Source organism: Lagopus leucura, unplaced genomic scaffold (genome assembly GCF_019238085.1).
Source record: "Lagopus leucura isolate 7727_CA_CO unplaced genomic scaffold, USGS_WTPT01 Super-Scaffold_1, whole genome shotgun sequence".
Classification (NCBI taxonomy): Eukaryota; Metazoa; Chordata; class Aves; order Galliformes; family Phasianidae; genus Lagopus; species Lagopus leucura.
In genome coordinates, this window is record NW_024962250.1 from 19,440,561 (window position 1) to 19,458,580 (window position 18,020).

Below are 18,020 nucleotides of genomic sequence, written 5' to 3' on the forward strand. Positions count from 1 at the left end.
CTGTCATTTGCACTGCTACAGGAAAGCTTTTCAAGGTTCAGTAGCTTTGCTTTAACCTGCAAATATGATTAAATTCAGTGAAGCGCTGAAAGGAATAAGGTGTTGGGCATACTATTTATTTCTTGATCTACACACTTCGTGAAAGGGTAATAAATAAGAGTAATAGGCACTGACAAAAATAACTTTGTTATACTTCAGAGGAGATGCTACTTTTGCCAAGCAGGGTGACCTGTTCATCTTTCCCATAACAAAACTGTGGGTATATTTAGTTGAAATGCAATTCACGCGACCCAGAAGCATTCAGTGTGGTATCTTGTAACAGCAAGCTCTTAAGCTTTCCAAATACACTTGAATGTTGACACTTTATCTCACAGTGTGTTTTAAAACTGTGAAAATCAGCTATTTATTTATTTATATTCCATAGAATATCTTGTTTAAGATTTGGAAGCCAAGGCCTGCATAGCCAGCTCACCATCCCCACCAAGTGGCAAGGGATGATTAAGTGCTACAATTTTCACACTGTCTCAAAACCTGGGTAGCCTTCCATTAACAGGTTACATTTGTTTGTTTGTTTTTCTTCCTTTTGTGGAGGAGCTGTGGGTATTTTCGTTGTTTTGTTTTGTGTGGGGTTTTTTTTGAAGGCAAGGGAAAGTGGTAGAGAAGAAAGCATGTGGTCTATAGACCGCACATTTAAGTAGCTAAAATCTTCGGTGCTTTTGTGCATCTCAGGTTGGTTCAGCCTGTCACTGTTCCTGGTGTTAGCTAAATGGCTTTCTTCAAACAAGTTCTGCATGTGACAGCTCTGTCCAAGCACACCCTTTTACAGGCAGCTTAGTAAGCTCTATGCTAGGGGTACTCAATCCTTCTGATAGAAGTTGATCATAAACAAGGCCAATCACCATTGGATAGGACACGTAGGCAGTGATATGCCTCTGGCATGAAAGGTACCTCGGGGTTCTTGCAGCCAGGTGCTCTGGGTGACTTGTGCATGCTGGTGGTGCTGTTGGGAACTGCCTGGGTTCTGGAACTGCTTCAGTGGCTCTGTAGCATATGTGTAGCTCAGCTGCATAGTGCATCTGCACTAAATCAGCATGGAGTTTGCAGCCTACGAATTAATCAAAAGCACAGCATGTGTTCCCTAAGCCTGCTATTTCCTGGAAATGCCAACCTAACTGTCCTTGTATTATGTATGCTTTTATTTTCTCTGTACAGAGAACCTGGTCTCAGTGAAACAGAGGTGACCCTCAATCAATGTTTAAGATTTTTTTCAGTGTTTACCGTTCCAGTTAGGTGATTCCAGAAAATGATGTGCTGAACTGCTGCTTCAGCATGCTGGCTCACACAGGCCTCATTTCTCAAAGTCTGACTTTCCCAGGTGTTGTACAATGAGTTGGAATGCTTGAGGTGAGTGGAGGGTTTCACCAGCTGGCAAGGGACCCAAAGTTAGGTGTGGGCTGAAGGAAACGTTGAAAGGAAGACATTCTAACTACAAAATAAAGATTGAAGGGTAAGTGGACCAACTGAAGTGTATGTCAAACATCAGCTTCTCAAAAAATTGTGAAATGAGTAACATAGCCCTAGTTACTAATGAGCAGAAGCATGCTGGAATAGGGCAATGCAAAGGAAAATAGACTGCTTGATTTATTTGAACAGAGCACATCAGGCATCACAGAATTGCAGGGGTTGGAGGGGACCTTAAGAGATCAATAAATCCAACCCCCCTGCTAAACCAGGTTTCCTAGAGCAGGTTGGACAGGTAGACATCCTTAGGTCTTGAATATCTCCATAGGAGGAGATTCCGCATGCTTTCTGGGCAACCTGTTCCAGTGCTTTGTCACCCTTTCTGCATGTCTGTGTGGAACTTCTGATGTTCAAGTTTTAGGCCATTACTCCTTGGCCTATTACTGTACACCACTGAGGAGAGCCTGGCCTCATCCATTTGCCTCCCACCTCCCTTTAAATATTTATAAACATTAATCAGGTCCAGCCTCAGACTTCTTTTCCCCAGGCTGAACAGTCCCAGGTTGCTCAGCCTTTCATCATAAAGGAAATGCTCCAGGCCCTTTTTCCTGTGAGCAAAATGAGTCAGAAACAGCTGGCACAAACAGGAATTTTCTTGAACCTGCCTTTCCTCTGTGACCTGGGGTCTGGGGGTATCCTGCTTCTATGCTGCAGAGAGGTGTTGTGCTGAGTGCCTGCAGGTGGCAGTAGGTTTATGTCCAAATTCCTCACTGGTAGACTACAAATTTTCTGTCAAGATCCAGCTTGGTTTTTTTTGTTGTTGTTGGGTTTTGGTTTTCTGATTTTTTTTTTTTTTTTTTTTTTGACTCTGTTTCTTTCAGTTGTAGTGCTACTGCAATTGGTTTTAATCCTAATGCATACTAATTAAGGGATATTTAGAAAGAGCAGATAGTACATGGAGCTCTAAAGAAGGATTATCTCTAGCTACTGTATCATGGAGAAAATTGGCGTGTAAAGGCTTAGGAAGCAATACAAAAGGATTAGATGCTTTCTAGTTGCTATAGAAACAAAATATGTAATTAAACAAAATGAAATATATTACAACTCTTACACTGATGAAAGTACTTAGGAAAGGTTGGACAATAAATGAGTGTATTATGCTGCAGTACCAACCCAAGAAATAAACAGAGCTCTGGGATTATTTTTCAGATAAAATGTTCATCTGCTGCCTTTTGATGCTCAGTTAATTCAAGCCAAAAATATTTTGTTTCCTAAACTGAAGCTATGAAAAGGAGTCTTAATAATAACCAGTAAGTAATGCGGTGAGGTCTTGCATCGGTACTGCTGCAAATTTGTACCATTAATGTGAATATCAGTAACATAATGCTGACCATACTGTAAAATTAATAAAAAGTTGAAGTACATCTTCTGGGGGAAAAAGAAAACATGTTATTTTCTGAATATTAACTGTTTAGTTATACTTGCTTTAAAATAACAGGTCCCCTCCTTTCCTTTCTTATTCCAAAAGAGTGTGTTAACGGATGAACACCCCTGCTCTGTAGGAGTTACGCTCAGCATTTATGAGGCCAGTTTTGCATTTCACAGTCACTCCTTTTGACATTTTTGAACTGTGTGTATTTCTGGATTAGTTTATCTGCAAGGCAAACGAAGGTAAGACAATTTTGAATAGATAATATGTCAGATCAGAAAGTGAATAGTGTGGATTTAACACGCGCTGCAGATGAACTAGCAGTTAGTGCCACCTGCCAAAAGAGGGCACTTTGGGGTTTCTTATCAAGTGCCATTTACTTGGAAAGTTTCACCTGAGTTCTCAGAACGTTTTTACTTTTTTATATCTTGAAATTTGATTGTTGACAATTCAGAAAGGTTGCAGTGGTTGCTACTTCTTTGTTAGCTTAATTTTAAGGTGACTGCATCTGCTCTTGGTAAATAAAGAGGGCACGTTTGTGTAGATTTTATTTAGCATATGGCCTGAAATGTGGCCATGGAAGGAAGACCACAGGCTTCTGATTTCGTGGAAAAGAAAAGAGAGCTAGAATGCCAGTATATGATTCTTCATCTTTATTTGTCAGAGTGCAGCTCTGACAGTCCCCAGGCTGTTTTGAGCCCAGCATGATGAACAAGTTATTTTACATTTAAGGCTATGAATTGGGCTCTAATTTTTATTATCCAAGCACTATTTTGTTGGATCAATTATTGGATTGAAGTACACGAATAACTTGAATGAGATAAAGTCTGTGCACAGGAAGTAACCAAAAGATGACTGTTTAGTTTTGGTTTACTATTAGCAGCAGGAGTCAAGTCACAAATCAGTGTAAATGCATCACCATTGTTCTACAAACTCACCTGTGCTGAACAGCCCAAAACCCAGCCAGCACCTGTGAAAAAGCTGTGAGATGTTGTGATAAAATGTACTTATTAGCAATTACTAAATTCACATACTTGCCCCGGTTCTTTCGTTCTTTTATTGTATGGTCTTGCTGCTTCTCTAACTGGAGTACTCAGTAAATCTCTAAATAGAAAGCAAGAGAAGGCTTTTGGGGGGTGAAATGCATGGTTCTTCATTTCATTTTAAATTCTTTCTTGCAATTTTTCCCTTCTAAATAGTCCAAGATCCATACATAAATACTGCTAATGATTAGGCAGCCGTCAGCCAATTCCAACATGCCTACAAATGAACCGTTTTTAATCAGCCTTCCTCTGAATTGGGCTCTATCATAAAAATTTCATGTGCAACTTACAAAAAGCTGTTTCTTATTTAAGTAATGCTTTTTTTTTTTTTTTTTTTTTTTTTTCCTTTGTGGGTTATAAATAGCCCAGTATTTTTTTTTAAATAGTACAGACTAAAAATGTTTTCCTAGCCATGGCTCAGGATGTGGGTTGCTTTATTATTGTATTTCATAATGTAATAATTTTTTTTATTGTAGAAGAACTAATCCTCATGGACTTGTATTTGTTTTATGAGGGAGGCCATCTCCACAATAGTCATCTCCTGAGACATAATACTATTAGAATCATCATCCCTGGTTTTAACTTGAGAAGCATGCCTGCCAAGACTTGTTGGCACCTTCATTTGGTGGTACCCATTCAACAGCATGGGGAAATTTGGCACCCCTCCCTTAGCAGGAGCAACAGCACTGTGAATAGGCTCTGCATCCCGGCTGTGTTTGCTGTTACCAGGTGAAGTGGAGCAGCAATTCCACAGGATTCATGTGTGGTGTCACCGTGGTTCTTCTCTGAAACCTCTCCCTGCATCATCGGTGGGATTACAGCTTATGTTCAGCAGTTTTAGCTGGGGGACCAACAGGAGGACAGATGAACAACTGATAATGTACTGGAATAAATCTCATTTCCTTGGAAAACTGAGCTAGAAAAGTGTATTTAATATCAAAAACTGTGAACAAGCAAAACACAGCCAAGATGTGTCTGAGATCACAAAATCCAAAGCCCTGAGCATAGCACCAGCTGTGATGACAAGTACTGGACAAGATCTGCAATAATCCCCTTTTCTGTGCCTTGAATATTCATACAAAGGCCTTGTGATGTTAAATTAATTACAACACAGCTCAGAAACCAGATCTTCAGTGGATAAAACTGCAGTATTTTTGAACAGGTAGAACTACATTAAACGTTGGGCTCCTTTGTATGAGATTTCCTGAAAGACCTGAAATGTCATTGTGTAGTGGATTCCCTGGAACAAGATGTCTTGCTAGAAATCTTGTTGTGGGTTTCTACATTGTAGTAGGATTTGTTTTTAAAAATTTGAGCTGCTAACAAGGTTAAATAAAATAAAAAACCTGTTATAGATTAAGTCACTTCATAAGATGTACTTAGAGAATGTATTTCTGTGTTTTCAGGGTCATGTCTGCTTCTTTTCTCATTCAATTTCCATAGAAAATGAATATATGCCAATTATATAAGTTAACAATTAAATTCAAGGTTTTCTATTATTGTGAAAAGAAAAGATTCCAGAAGCTGTATAGAAAAAAAGTCACAAGTATTGAGCATCCTTATTACTCCATTCTGATTTGTGTACACTGTTGTTTATGAATGGCTTCCCTCTAATTAGGTTTGCCATATAAAACAAGTCCCACTGATAAGGTTTGAAAAGTATGAGCATAGGCATTAACTATTTAGACTTTGACAAAATCTTCCAGTTTGTGTAACTGACTTTATACTACGTAAAAGATTTTAAAATATTTTATATGATTGTTAAGTCTGTTTTATGGGAAACGGCCTCAGTCACTAAATGAAAACCCACGTTCTGGTCCCAAATATTCTTTTCCACTGTGGAAACTATGGAAAGTTTAGTTTTGTTCCATGCTGGCAAAAATAAGCAAAACACAGCAGTATGGCTTTTTGCAGGACAGAGGGAATGTTTTGTATTCGTCAGGACAGCTGAGCCCTAATGTAGAACATGGAAGATCTGCTATACCCAACTACTACAAAAATAAAAAGACTCCAGTGTTTTTTTGTCAAGTAGGCATTTTCTGCTTCAAAATACTTCTTAAACTTAAGTTCCTGTTTCCTATCTGAAGAGTGGCCAAAAATAACGTGATGGCCAAGCCATATTAAGGCAAACATAAGCATAATGTGCCAGCATAATTTACAATTAAGCTTACAACACAGCCCTCTAAGTCAGCGTTCATGTAGATAAATGTGCATGTATGTACAAACACGCACCAGTCTCTCCAAAGCCTGCTGTGAACTGTGTGTTTAAGTAATGCACACTAAATTGATGCTCTAAACAGTGTGTCTTCTCAGACTGATCAAAGCTCAGAAAGAGACTTATTTCAAGAAATGAAGTGCTTTGAAGTGCCCACCGAAGCTCAATGTGTAGCTTATGATATAAACATTCTTTTAAGGGCTATAAGTATATAGGAATGGTGTACAACTATGAAATACTGTCTGGTTGGTTGTTGACTTTATATTTATTACTGTAGTATTGACCTCTCATTCCACAATTACATGAATCAATCATAATAAAAAATGAGCTTGCATTGAAGAAAACCGTATTTACAGGAAGTAATAATTTGATTTCTTCTTTCTATGTCAGCAAAATGGAGACTTCAGTAGAGGAGAGAAATTACTCAGGGAAGCAGAAAATTCCTACATTAACACAGTATTTGAGATTGATCTGTGCATCTTTTAACAGATCTTATGATCTCTCTTCAGATGTTTTTATTTACTGATCAAAGTTGATGACTCTGAGATTTGAAAGGTGGAGCAACCTATAAGCTCAACAGCACAAGGCTTGTGAATAACTTTCTGGAATAATGTTAGCTATATATATTTGCTGGAAGATGGACTCCAAAGGTGACATTGTCTGGAAAATCTGCCTCTCTTGTGCTACCTGGAATATGGTGAGATTTAAGGAGCATACGTAGGTCATCTAATCCTGGATTTTTAGTGCAATTTCTCAGAAATACATGTCTCATAAAGCTCTGTGTGTGCTTTTACTCTTTGACACATTCTTGTCCTTTTTATAGCTTTCATGTTCACAACTAGTGCACGTGTCGTTGCTCAGCTACAAAACACTTGGAAGAGTTGTGTTGTGCAGGTACTCTGCTGTAAGACTTTTGCAACGATTCATTTATTTGATGCTGCATTTTCATTTAAATTTTCATTAGAGCTGTGTATTACAATAGCTACATTTAAGCAGTCAAACAGAGAGCAGTTATGAGTATGAGGAAGATTAAAATGTGCTCTTCCAAATTTTAACGTTGTGACGTGGATGAGCAAAGCCCATAGTCTTTCTTTTGCCTTGGTCTCTTACTAATTTTCACTCTCATTTGCTGCAGAACAAATGCTTTCCTGCCAGTCCAGTGCACTGCTTAAAAAAAAAAATAATAAAAATATATATATATATATAATAATCTATTTTTATATACAAATGCAATTTCAATGGGCTTAGCAAGAGAAACTACTTTTCAATGTATCTCTCCTTCTCATAAGAATTTTCTTAAGCAGCTGTGTCTACAAGCCATATCAGATGTAGTGCTGCATCCTGGGGTGTATATTGGTGTGATTCCTGATTTAGGGACAGACAGGAATTACGCATGATTTAAAAAAAAAAACAAAACAACAAAACAAAGGACTGTGAGGCAGCTGATGAGTTGCTGAAGTAGACAGATAGTATTAACATCAGCAAAGATGCACCCTGCTGAGTTTAGACAATCTCTTGACATCTATTTCAGCCCTGACTTTTATACAGATTTCATGACTGATGTCTCAGTATTTTGGTTCATGCTCAAGGTCCTGTTCTCCTTCCTTTCTCTGCTCTATGTTCTCGAGTAAGTAGGAGGAAAAAAAAAAAAGAAAAAAAAAAAAGAGAAGTTAGATTCGAGTTCTTTCTCCTGAAAGCAGAGGGTACTGCTGCACTCTGTGAGCAGAGAGAAGTGGGAGTGTGTCTGCATTCCTGGCTGCTTCACCGACCTGAGAAAAAGTGGCAGTGATTGCTTTCTTCCAGCACCGGTGGGAAAGCTGCTGGTCACTCCCAGCAGCACAAGTTGTGCAGGGCAGAGTGGATGGAGGTAAACACTTTAATCGGTGCTATGTCCCAAAATGCCAATATTTCTCATTCTTATCTAAAAAAACTTGTGTATGAAATAGTTGACCAGTACAGAATTTGTAAGGCACCAGTACATAGTAATAAATATCACACTATGGAGAACTGAAGCTGCTACTTTCCATCAGATATGGAGCCATTTTTTAAGCCAGTTTTAATGTTTAAGATACAGATATTCTTTCTTCCTTATTTAGAATAGAAACAAATTAATTTTTTGTTTTGTTGTTTTTTGTTTTTATCATGCATCAATTCATATTTCAGAAAAATCATCCATAATTTGGATCCTTCAATCCACCAGCAACCTGAAAATGTGCAAGAAAGATTTGTTCTTGCCAAAGTCTGCTTTACTTAAATGAATTATCCTTCTGAGTGTTAAACAAACAGATGCACAGGATCATTGTATCATAAAGGCCAGAAAAGACTTCTAAGATCACCTAGCACAATCATCAACCCATCCCTACCCACTAGCCATGTCCCTCAGTGCCACATCTACACAGTTCTTAAACACCTCCAGGGATGGCAATTCTACCACCTCCCTGGGCAGCCCATTCCTGTGTGTTTCAGAAGAATTTTTTCCTAGTATCCAACCTAATATTAAGTATGTTTTAGGCATGAGGCCTTACATGGATGAACATCCAATCCTCAATTTATGTTCTGTGACTAGAAAGCATCTTGAGAGTACCTGGCTGTAACAGGAAGAATAATCACCATTGTAAATTTCCAACATTTGGAAAAGCAAATAAGAGATTTAAACAATTATTATTACTATCATTTTTAATACTGAATACGAATATATAAAACACTTTTTTCTGTCCTTGAAGAACAACTGTTGTACAAAAAGAACTGCTGTGCCAGCCGGGAGCTGCAACCTATGTTTGTTGCACTGGGAGAGCTCCAGGTGCCTGAGAGACACTGCTTAGGACATGGAGAATTTGAGCTGTGGAAGGAGAGGACTTGCTGCAGAATTGCTGCAAATCTGTGTTTCAGCCTTTTGTTTATATGCACATTTACAAAGGCAGCAAAGGTGAAGTTGTGTAAAGCAGCAGGAGTTTCTTTACCACTTCACAATTTAAAGGTCCACAGGAATCTGCTGAGCCTTCAAGGTCATAGGTGTACAGAATAATGGAAGAGAAAATAATGAAAAGCAGGTGGTTCTCTGCTAACTAATAGTAAATTACCTCGAATTGTTTTTAAGGAGGAATTAATTTACTGGCATTTACAGTGAAAACATGAAAAGCTGCATTGCCTTTTATGAAACAGAAATCTCTGATCAGTTCCAATAATGGACATTACAACAAAATACAGAATGAAGGTAAATACAGTTCACAATGTTCCTGAAGTCTGCAGGTTAGCCCTGTAGAGCAAAGTTTTTGCATGCTTCATGTGATGTGGAAACCAACTGGCAACAATTAGTAACTAGCTAGGTACAAGGGGAAAAGGGTATTTTATCTGGATATTCTTTTTGGTTTTGTCTTTCAGAGGCTGATGAATCACTGCTCCGCAGACTGTCATGAAGAGGGTCATGGAAAACTTGATGCAGATGGATAGATGTCTACACAGGGCTCATTTCTCTCTTATGGTCACTTACCTAGGTTTCTGTGGGGTTTATAGCAAAAATCTTTGTTTCCTGTTGTTCTTAATGAGCAATTATATATACCAGAGTTGGTTGATTTAATGATTATATGGAAATGTTACAACAATTCTTCATATTATCCAATTGAATTTGGAGTAGCTTAATCATGTATAAATTAAGAAGCTACCAATAAATAGAGCAAGTCATATCCTGAGAATTGAGCAAACATCTGAAATCTTTCTTCAGTGTTTGTATTGACATAATGTATTCTGTAGGGACAATAACACATTTTAAAGGAGCTAAAGCAAGTAAACCAACTCCTTTTGACATAAATCTATGTCCAGGTGATGGCAATGAAAAAAAAAGGACAAAACTCTTTGTTAATTCTATTTATCGTTAAAATGGGTATTTTTTGTATTGAAGTGGAGGAATGTCAAATGTGTCGCTTGTGCTGGCGGTTACTGCTAGCTCATGCTTCCGGCCCCTGCTTTCTCTCCCGTCTATCTGAGGCAGAAGCTGCCCCCTGCTGGTACACAGGGGATTCAAACAACAGTCGAAGTTAGAATCATTTTTGTCCCCATTTATACCGCTAGAAACCACAGGGAAATTTTCTTCTCTGCTTTGTAGCATGGGGCTTAGTTGTCTCCCTAAGATCATCTCTGAATTTAACCAATGCTTTGTCATAGAGATCTAGAACATCAACGTAGCTCTGTCTGTATCTTTGCAGTACTTCAGCTGTGTTTTTCAGCTTCAGGTTAGGTGCAGAATTCAAGAAAACTTTCTGACAGGGATCTGTGTGCCTGACCTGGGGTCTCTCCTGAGCACTGCCTGCAGCTGTGGGAACCTCTTCTGTAAGGATCCTGTCCCAGCCTGCTGGAGTGCTGGGACTTGTTCTGGCAGGGGAATTTCCCTTATGTATATTCCCTTATATATATATTTTTCTTCCTCTTTTGTCTTAGTAATGTGAAAACAAATGCAAGTTGTCAAACCTAGCAGAGAAGGCTGTCCACCTTGTTCAGAAGTAACATTTGTGGAGATGGGTACTTCCCTTCTGCTGAATATTTACCACCTACTACAAGAACAGTAATTGAAATCCATTACAAAAATTGTGATTTGTTAATTAGAACCAGAAACTGTGGGAGCTCTTTGCCTCAAATGCACTTTGCAAATTCACTTTGTATAGATGTTGCATACAGAATTGTTCGAAGTCCTGTTTTCCCCAAGATATCCGTGGTAAACATTGTACTGAAGAGAGAAGAAAAGGCACTCATGTTCATGATTTGAGTTCAACTGTATTTTGATTTAAAATAAAATAATGAGTGTGCTCTTAAAGAATTAATAAAATAGTGTAAGAATATGGTGGGTATTGTGCATACTGGAACAGTTCCCTTTCTTGACTGTGATGCTCTTTCATGCAGCTGAGTAAAAGTAAATAAAATTATTTCTGCATATCCTAAAACCAATTTTTCTGGTTTACACAAAATGAGACTATCATTGCCTACAGTCGAAGTGAATAGTAAAAGAAACAGGAAACAAAAAAGTCCTTTGGAGCGCAGTTCAAGGGGGTCTGACACGCTACAAGAGAGCCACATGACATCTGCACGTTTTTCTGTACATTCGCACTGGAAAGAGGATAGAATTACCAGGAAATGTTGCCCTGTGATTTCTGTATTGAAGTGGCTGCATCTGTGCCACCTGTTGATGACATGATTGGAGCATTAGTTCTCCCTCTGCCTTTGCACTATTGATAACTCTGCTTAACATCGCCACAGGGGAGGCTTTGTTGGAGGCTGCAGTCACTTCGCCTGAGCAATGGTGTACATTGGCTCCGCCATTCAGCCCTTTTTTCCGACATTAGTGCATTTGAATGGGCCACCAGTGAAGCCATTCAGTGAGAACATGCACCGGGGCTCCTGGGTGGCCCGGGCCGCGCTGAGAACCCTCGTTAATGGACTGCGAGCCGCAGCCTATTGAGCTCCATGAACTCGGTGACCAAAGAAAAGTGAGACAAAGATGTCCCTCGGCGGAACATGCAGGTCAGCGCCGGACAAAGGCGGACATCGACCAGTCAAACCTACTTGATTACTGAGCTGAAAAGGGGCACCTACTGCCATGGGAGCGACCCTCCCGCCGGATGGCCTGCCCTCACCTGCATGCCAGCCCGCCTCACGGAAGACGATTTGCACTGCAGTTTGCCCGACTGCAAAACATTTGTCTCCTTTTTTTGTTTGTTTGTTTGTTTTGTTTTGCTTCTAACTTATACCTGCTGGAATGCACAGCTCTTGTTTGTGATCATTAGTACTATCCTGTTAAGCCAGACAGCAGGTAGTGAGATCTTCTGCTCTCACAATTAAGGAAAAGGGCAGGAGGACATGGCTGTGTATAAGCTCTTTACTGGGCTGAAGCTAAGATGGTCTCACGTGGGTCAGTGTCTTGAAAGCCCTTGGTTGGCTTTGAATAGCGACAGTATGCAAGACTATGCCTGTCCTGGTATCTCTGTGTGCTCTCCCTGGGGTCCTTTGGGTAAGGGATTATGTTGTTTTTCCATGCAGATTAACAGCAGCACTGTGAAAAGCATTCTGAGCCCAAATACACATCATAAACTCAGGTATCAAATTTTCTCATTCACTTTTCTGATGGCAATATGCCTCTGCTACTTATCTGCATGGATCTTTGCTTTCAGCCTCATGAATAAATCAAGTAAAAAGTTGTATATGTGGTAAATGGTCCTGCAGCAAAAGGTAATAATGTATGTGCTCCCTTTACTATTATTTCCTGCTCCTCGTTCAACCACCTGCTTTGGGGAAATCTGCTGGGCCTGAGCAGTGTATACCCAAAAGATGTATACTTGCTTCATAATCAGTCTCCCACAAATCTAATTCTGTCTTTTCTAGATTGCTTCTCATGCCTTCAAAATGCAGAGGACAAGGTGATAAGCTCTCACGTTGTTGTAAATAACAAATTTGCATTTTGATTGAAGATGAAGGACAGATGAGAAATGAGTCATTTTCTTTCACTGTCAAGGACTAATACCATACAGCAAATCCTGTCTACCTGTGCTCTTTATTTTTGTATGTTATATAAAAATTAAGGCATGGTGACTTAGCATCAGAGACCCTCTTAGATGAAGGTCTAAACCTTAGAGAAAACAAAAAATATGTGGATGTAAATAAAAATATGTGTGTGGGGAGGATGCTGAAGCAATAAGAAACAGTTGAATTTGACTATTAGTTGTTGCCTAAAGTACAGGCAATTGAACTCCACACTTTCATTAATTTTAAAGACAGACTGTGTTTTTAGAAATGAAAAACATACAGTTAAAGATGACAATACAAGTAGATAATTTTACAAAGAGCACAGAAGAAGCAGAAAGAAGTTGTCTGCAAATGCTCAGGTTGATTAAAAAGATGAAGAGGAAAGCTAGCCAAAATAAAGAAAAACATGCATTCAGTAAAGAGAAGAACTGGAAAGGAGGAGACAACTGAGACCTGTTTTTAATGGCCACTGAGCAGATTAAATGAAGGAAGATGCAATCATCTCTCTTGTGTTAATTTCTTAAATGCAAACACAAAGAAGCAGTAGGTTGGGATATGAGATTCTATGCAAGCGAATCGTGCACATACAAATTAATTCTGGTGACTGTATGCATTTTGGAAACTTCAGAAGCACAGTAACAGAAAACACAAGGCACCACACCTGTCGATTGCATTTAGAAGCAGGCCTCTGCTGCACCTGTAGACGAAATTGTTAGTTTCCCTAACACAGCTGGCGAAGCCTATCATGGCTCGAAACTGACTTGGTGAGAATAGCTTGGGTGCAGGGCAGAGCACGGACACGAGATTTTTCTGCCGACGCTGCCAATGAGGCTGTGGCCGCAGGAGCAGTCCGTGCAGTCTCTGGGGGGCAGCACACCACCACCTCCTGGGCCCGAATGCAGCAGACGCAGCTTCACACATCGCCTTACAGAAAGAATTGCTTCTTATTTGAAGTCTTCAGAAAACTTGGTTTTGATTTCAGGAGGCTTCCTGCATTGACTTTTTTACAGGATTATGTTACTTAACATTTTTGTGACTCTGCAAACATTCCTAGCTTTACGCTTGCTCAGCAGTATTGTTTTAATTCCTCTGTTATGCTTTTCCAGTACGTTCTGTGGTTACCCTCTGGTATTAAATTTCATAAAATTGCCCTGATCAAAAATGTTCTGGTCATTTTGCCCTGCTTCTTTCCACACAATTTCCATTACTGCATAGGGTCCTGACTTACGGAAAAGCAGTCCTTCAGAAAAAATTCTTGTTCTTATATTCTTGCCAAGTGGTTTCTGTTCTGGATGCTATGAGATCTCTTGTTTATCCACAACAGGACACCAAGACAGGCAGCTCATGTGTTTGATGCTTTAGGTAAGTGTCTGTAAATCCAGTCAGAATCAAATGAATCTATGTCGTTCTTCACATATAATTTATTCTGTGGTTTTATCAGTAACTGAGAACTGTGCAAAGAGTAAAGGAGATCTGGAGACTAATTGAAGTCAGAATTTTCTTTAATTAATAACTACCTTCAAACATATGCTATAATGAAGGTAAGAACAGGAGGCTAAAGAACAGAAATTCTTTTTATCCCTATAAAAGGTTTTAAGGTAAAACATCCTGCTACAAAGTAGGATAAAGCAGTACTCTTTTTTGTAACTAGCAGATATTAGCACTTTTTTATGTGCTTTACTGTGCATGTCCCCATTTATGATTGGTAATTTTTATACATAGTAGTACAGTTAGTATAGTTCAGTACTGTATTTTATTTTTTCCCCTCCTCTGGGGAAGTTTCAAAAGAATGAAAACACCTTGCAAATTCCAGTGCAATTTTATGAATTAGTTTTGGCTTAATTTGTTGTAATTTCAAGGTGATAGGTAGCATTCCCTGAAGCATCAATGAGAAACCCCCCTCATCTGTTTGCAGTCAGTAACCTGGACTCCCAACAAGAATGTATAAAACTACATTCAGTTGTTCCTGTTGTTTGGTTTGTGGAAGAGGTTGTAACCCAGGTCATTCGCATCCCAGTAGAAGACTTCAACAAGCAGGACGAAAATGTGCTTTTTAGAGGGAAAAGTGTGTTCTGCCTGAAATTAATTTCCTATGCATGTTACAAAGTATTTTATATACCAGTTGAACATAAATGAGAGATCATCAGTTAAATTACAGTTCTGGGAAACCTGGGTTTCAGTCTCTAGATACTGAACTTTTAACTTTTTATATGAAGGACAGTGTCTGTGGCTGGAAGAGCCCATCTAATGGGCTCTTTGAGGATTCCTCTTCTGGGTCTTGTTTTGTGAGATGAGTTTTGGGGTTGTGCTCTGAATCATATAGAGAGAGGCTGAAATCTGAGTGTGACTGTGCTGGTCAGAGTTGAAGCAGTGTGGGAGCACTATCATCGTCTCCTTTTCAGGCTTCTGGAATATTTTGAAATGTTTTAATTCAGAGCATATACAAATTTAAAAGTAGAAGAATAAAGTGATAGGTAAGCAAATAAATACTCAACATTTCCAATTGATACTAAATGAAATATTTGGTTTAAATTGCATCTATCTGTCTGTCTATGTCTGCCTGTCTGACTATTTGTCTGTCTAAAGAAAATACAGAAGAGAAAATGCTGGGTTTGTCATTTCTAGGTGCAGAAGGCTGCTGTGAATTTCCTTTGAAATTTAGATTAGTTTTGTAAGCTTGTGAAGGGCATGCTGCTGCTCATTGATCATTGTTAGAAAGTGAGAAAGGAGAGCGAGACATGTGAGGGTTATTCTTATATTCTAAACAAAATAATAATGTTTTGTGTAACATTAAACGTTTGGAAGTCAGAAGAACAGTTTCTAATTAGCATAGTGTTACGTGGTTGAGTGAGATCACTTAAGTTTTATGCTCCTTTCTACAAGCGTTCAAACAACACTGAAGGAGTTAATTTGCAATTGGTACTCCGGGAAAAGAAACAATGAATCATGCTAATTAACAGTTAAGATAAATGGAAAGGCTATTAGTGCTAGTAGTAAGATAGCCTCTGAATAATACTCTGCCCTTCCACTAGTCGCTGCCCCAAATCCTGATATTATTTCTTCAGAATTTTGAACTCTGCCACTTTCAATGGAGAAGTCATCCTCTTTTAAAAAACACAAAACCATTTAATACACTGCACTGAACATGGAGTTGCAGAAAAGTCTCTTTTTAGTATCTGAAAGCTGCAGTGTTTCTCTTCAAAACCTGTGATGGGCTCAGCTGTCATTTTCTAAAGAAACCCTGCATTTCAATGCAATAAAATTAATTTGAATATAATTAAAAATTGGGTTGTGCACATGGTTTCCCATCTTTTATTTTGCTCTGAATGGCTACAGGAATAGACCTCCTGCTGTAAGGGCAAGAAAGTATAAAAAATGAAATATGGTTTAAACACAGACTTTGCCTAGGACTACAGTCCCAAATTCAAGAGCCCTTAAAACTTTGACAGTTATGGAAATTTTCTTATGGTCTGCTATGACAATCACTCTTAGACTTGTAAGAAAAAATACTTGAAAGCTATGAAAAATCTCTAAGCTTCAATATAGTTCCACAAAACAGCTTCAGGTCTCTGAGCTTAGCCTTGATGGCCAAATTTGCCTAATCAGAATCCGAAGTCAATAAACTGATGTTGTTCCAGGTCAGTGCAAGTCTCTTGAATAGGGAAGGCAAACCCCATCCTACAAACAGTATCCTAAGTATCTTCATATATTTATCTTAAGTGTGACTTACATCCTGATTTTTAAAGGTTTATAAAGCCTAATTTTGTGGATGATTACAATTCAGCCTTGTAATGGTTTTATCACAAGTCATTGCTGCCTACGTTAATTGCCTATGTCCATTTTCCAGTAGTATTTATCTGAAAATAAACACAGATCTTTTTTGCTGAGTTTCTGAGGAAGGTTCACTGCAAATAGTTTCCTTTCAGTTTGCAACATAAAACTCTACATAGCAGCCAACTAGAAATTAACATGATAGAAATGGAGCCTTTGTAAGTGTAAACAGTGGCATTTGTTTCTCTGCACTGATCTTGGGTATAAAACTCTTCTTATCCAGAAGACATTTTTATATGTGGCCATAAACCAGGACTCCATCTGTGAGAACGTGGTAAGTGTGGGATTTATTCTTGTGAGAACACACATACAGTAAAGAAAGTGCTTGCAGAACACATCAGAAAACAGAAGAATGTACAAGAGATCAGAAGCCAGCCAGTAGTATGAAGGAAGCAGGGAAATAGGACTAGAGAGATCTGGGGACAAGGGACACACAGCTGAGATTCTGGGAGAGACAGACAGCAATCAGTACTGCAGCTGATTCAGTTGTGGGGGGTGGGTAGCTTTCTTGGGAAAGCATTTGTGATGCCAGGTTCAGTGGAAAACAAAAGTAAATCAGAACTAGTAATCTCAGTTGGAATAGAATAGCAACAAATAAATTTCTTACTGGATTAACAGCTTTCCAGGCATGAAGTATGACATTCTGGGTGCTAGGCAGCTGTTAAAGACATCTATTTCATATAGGCAATGTATTTTGAAGCTAAAGACGAGCAAGTCTCGTTTCATCGGTACCTGCAAGCTTACACTTCATGAACAGCATTAAATTCATCTGGTACCAGGTGTATAAAATCACAGTATCATTCAGGCTGGAAAAGACCTCTAAGATCATGTAGTCCAACTGCTGACCCATCCCCACCTTGCCCACTAACCATGTTCCTTAGTGCCGCATTCATACAGTTCTGGTGGTGACTCCACCACCTCCCTGGGCAGCCCATTCCAGTTCCCTACCACTCTTTTGGATAAGATATTTTTCCTAATATTCTGCCTGAATCTCCTCTGGTGCAAGTTGAGGCCTTTAAGCCTAAAGTCTGTCACAAGCTCCCATGGAGCTAACAAGCCTGATGAACAGAGCTTTAAGTGAACACTCCTACTTATTCCTTATAATTATCGCTTCAAAGTAAAGAAGTTTTACCCTCAAGGACCCAGAAGGTCCAGGTCAGATGAATATTTCCTCATTCCTTCTTTCGCGCTCCGCTCCTGCCCTTGTTTTATCAACTGTTTGTGGGTTTGTAAACCTGGTGAGGTGTGGGAACTAACACAAGGGCTCACAGCCTGCTTTTGCGTTTGAGTGGCAGGAGAACTGCCTTTGTGAACTGTTCTCAAATTGCTGTGGCAGGACAGACATGAGGGAGGTGTGGGCTGGACTGAGCTCAAGGTGCAGGGAATTGCTCCATGTGGCACGGCCGGCAGAAGTTGAGCAGTGGTGTTTGTGTGCAAGGTTTCTGCAGAAGAGAGAGTAGAACGTGAAATGGAATCATTTCGTTGGCACACCTCTTGAGGTTGCTTTGCTTCTCCAGTGAGCGCAACAGGA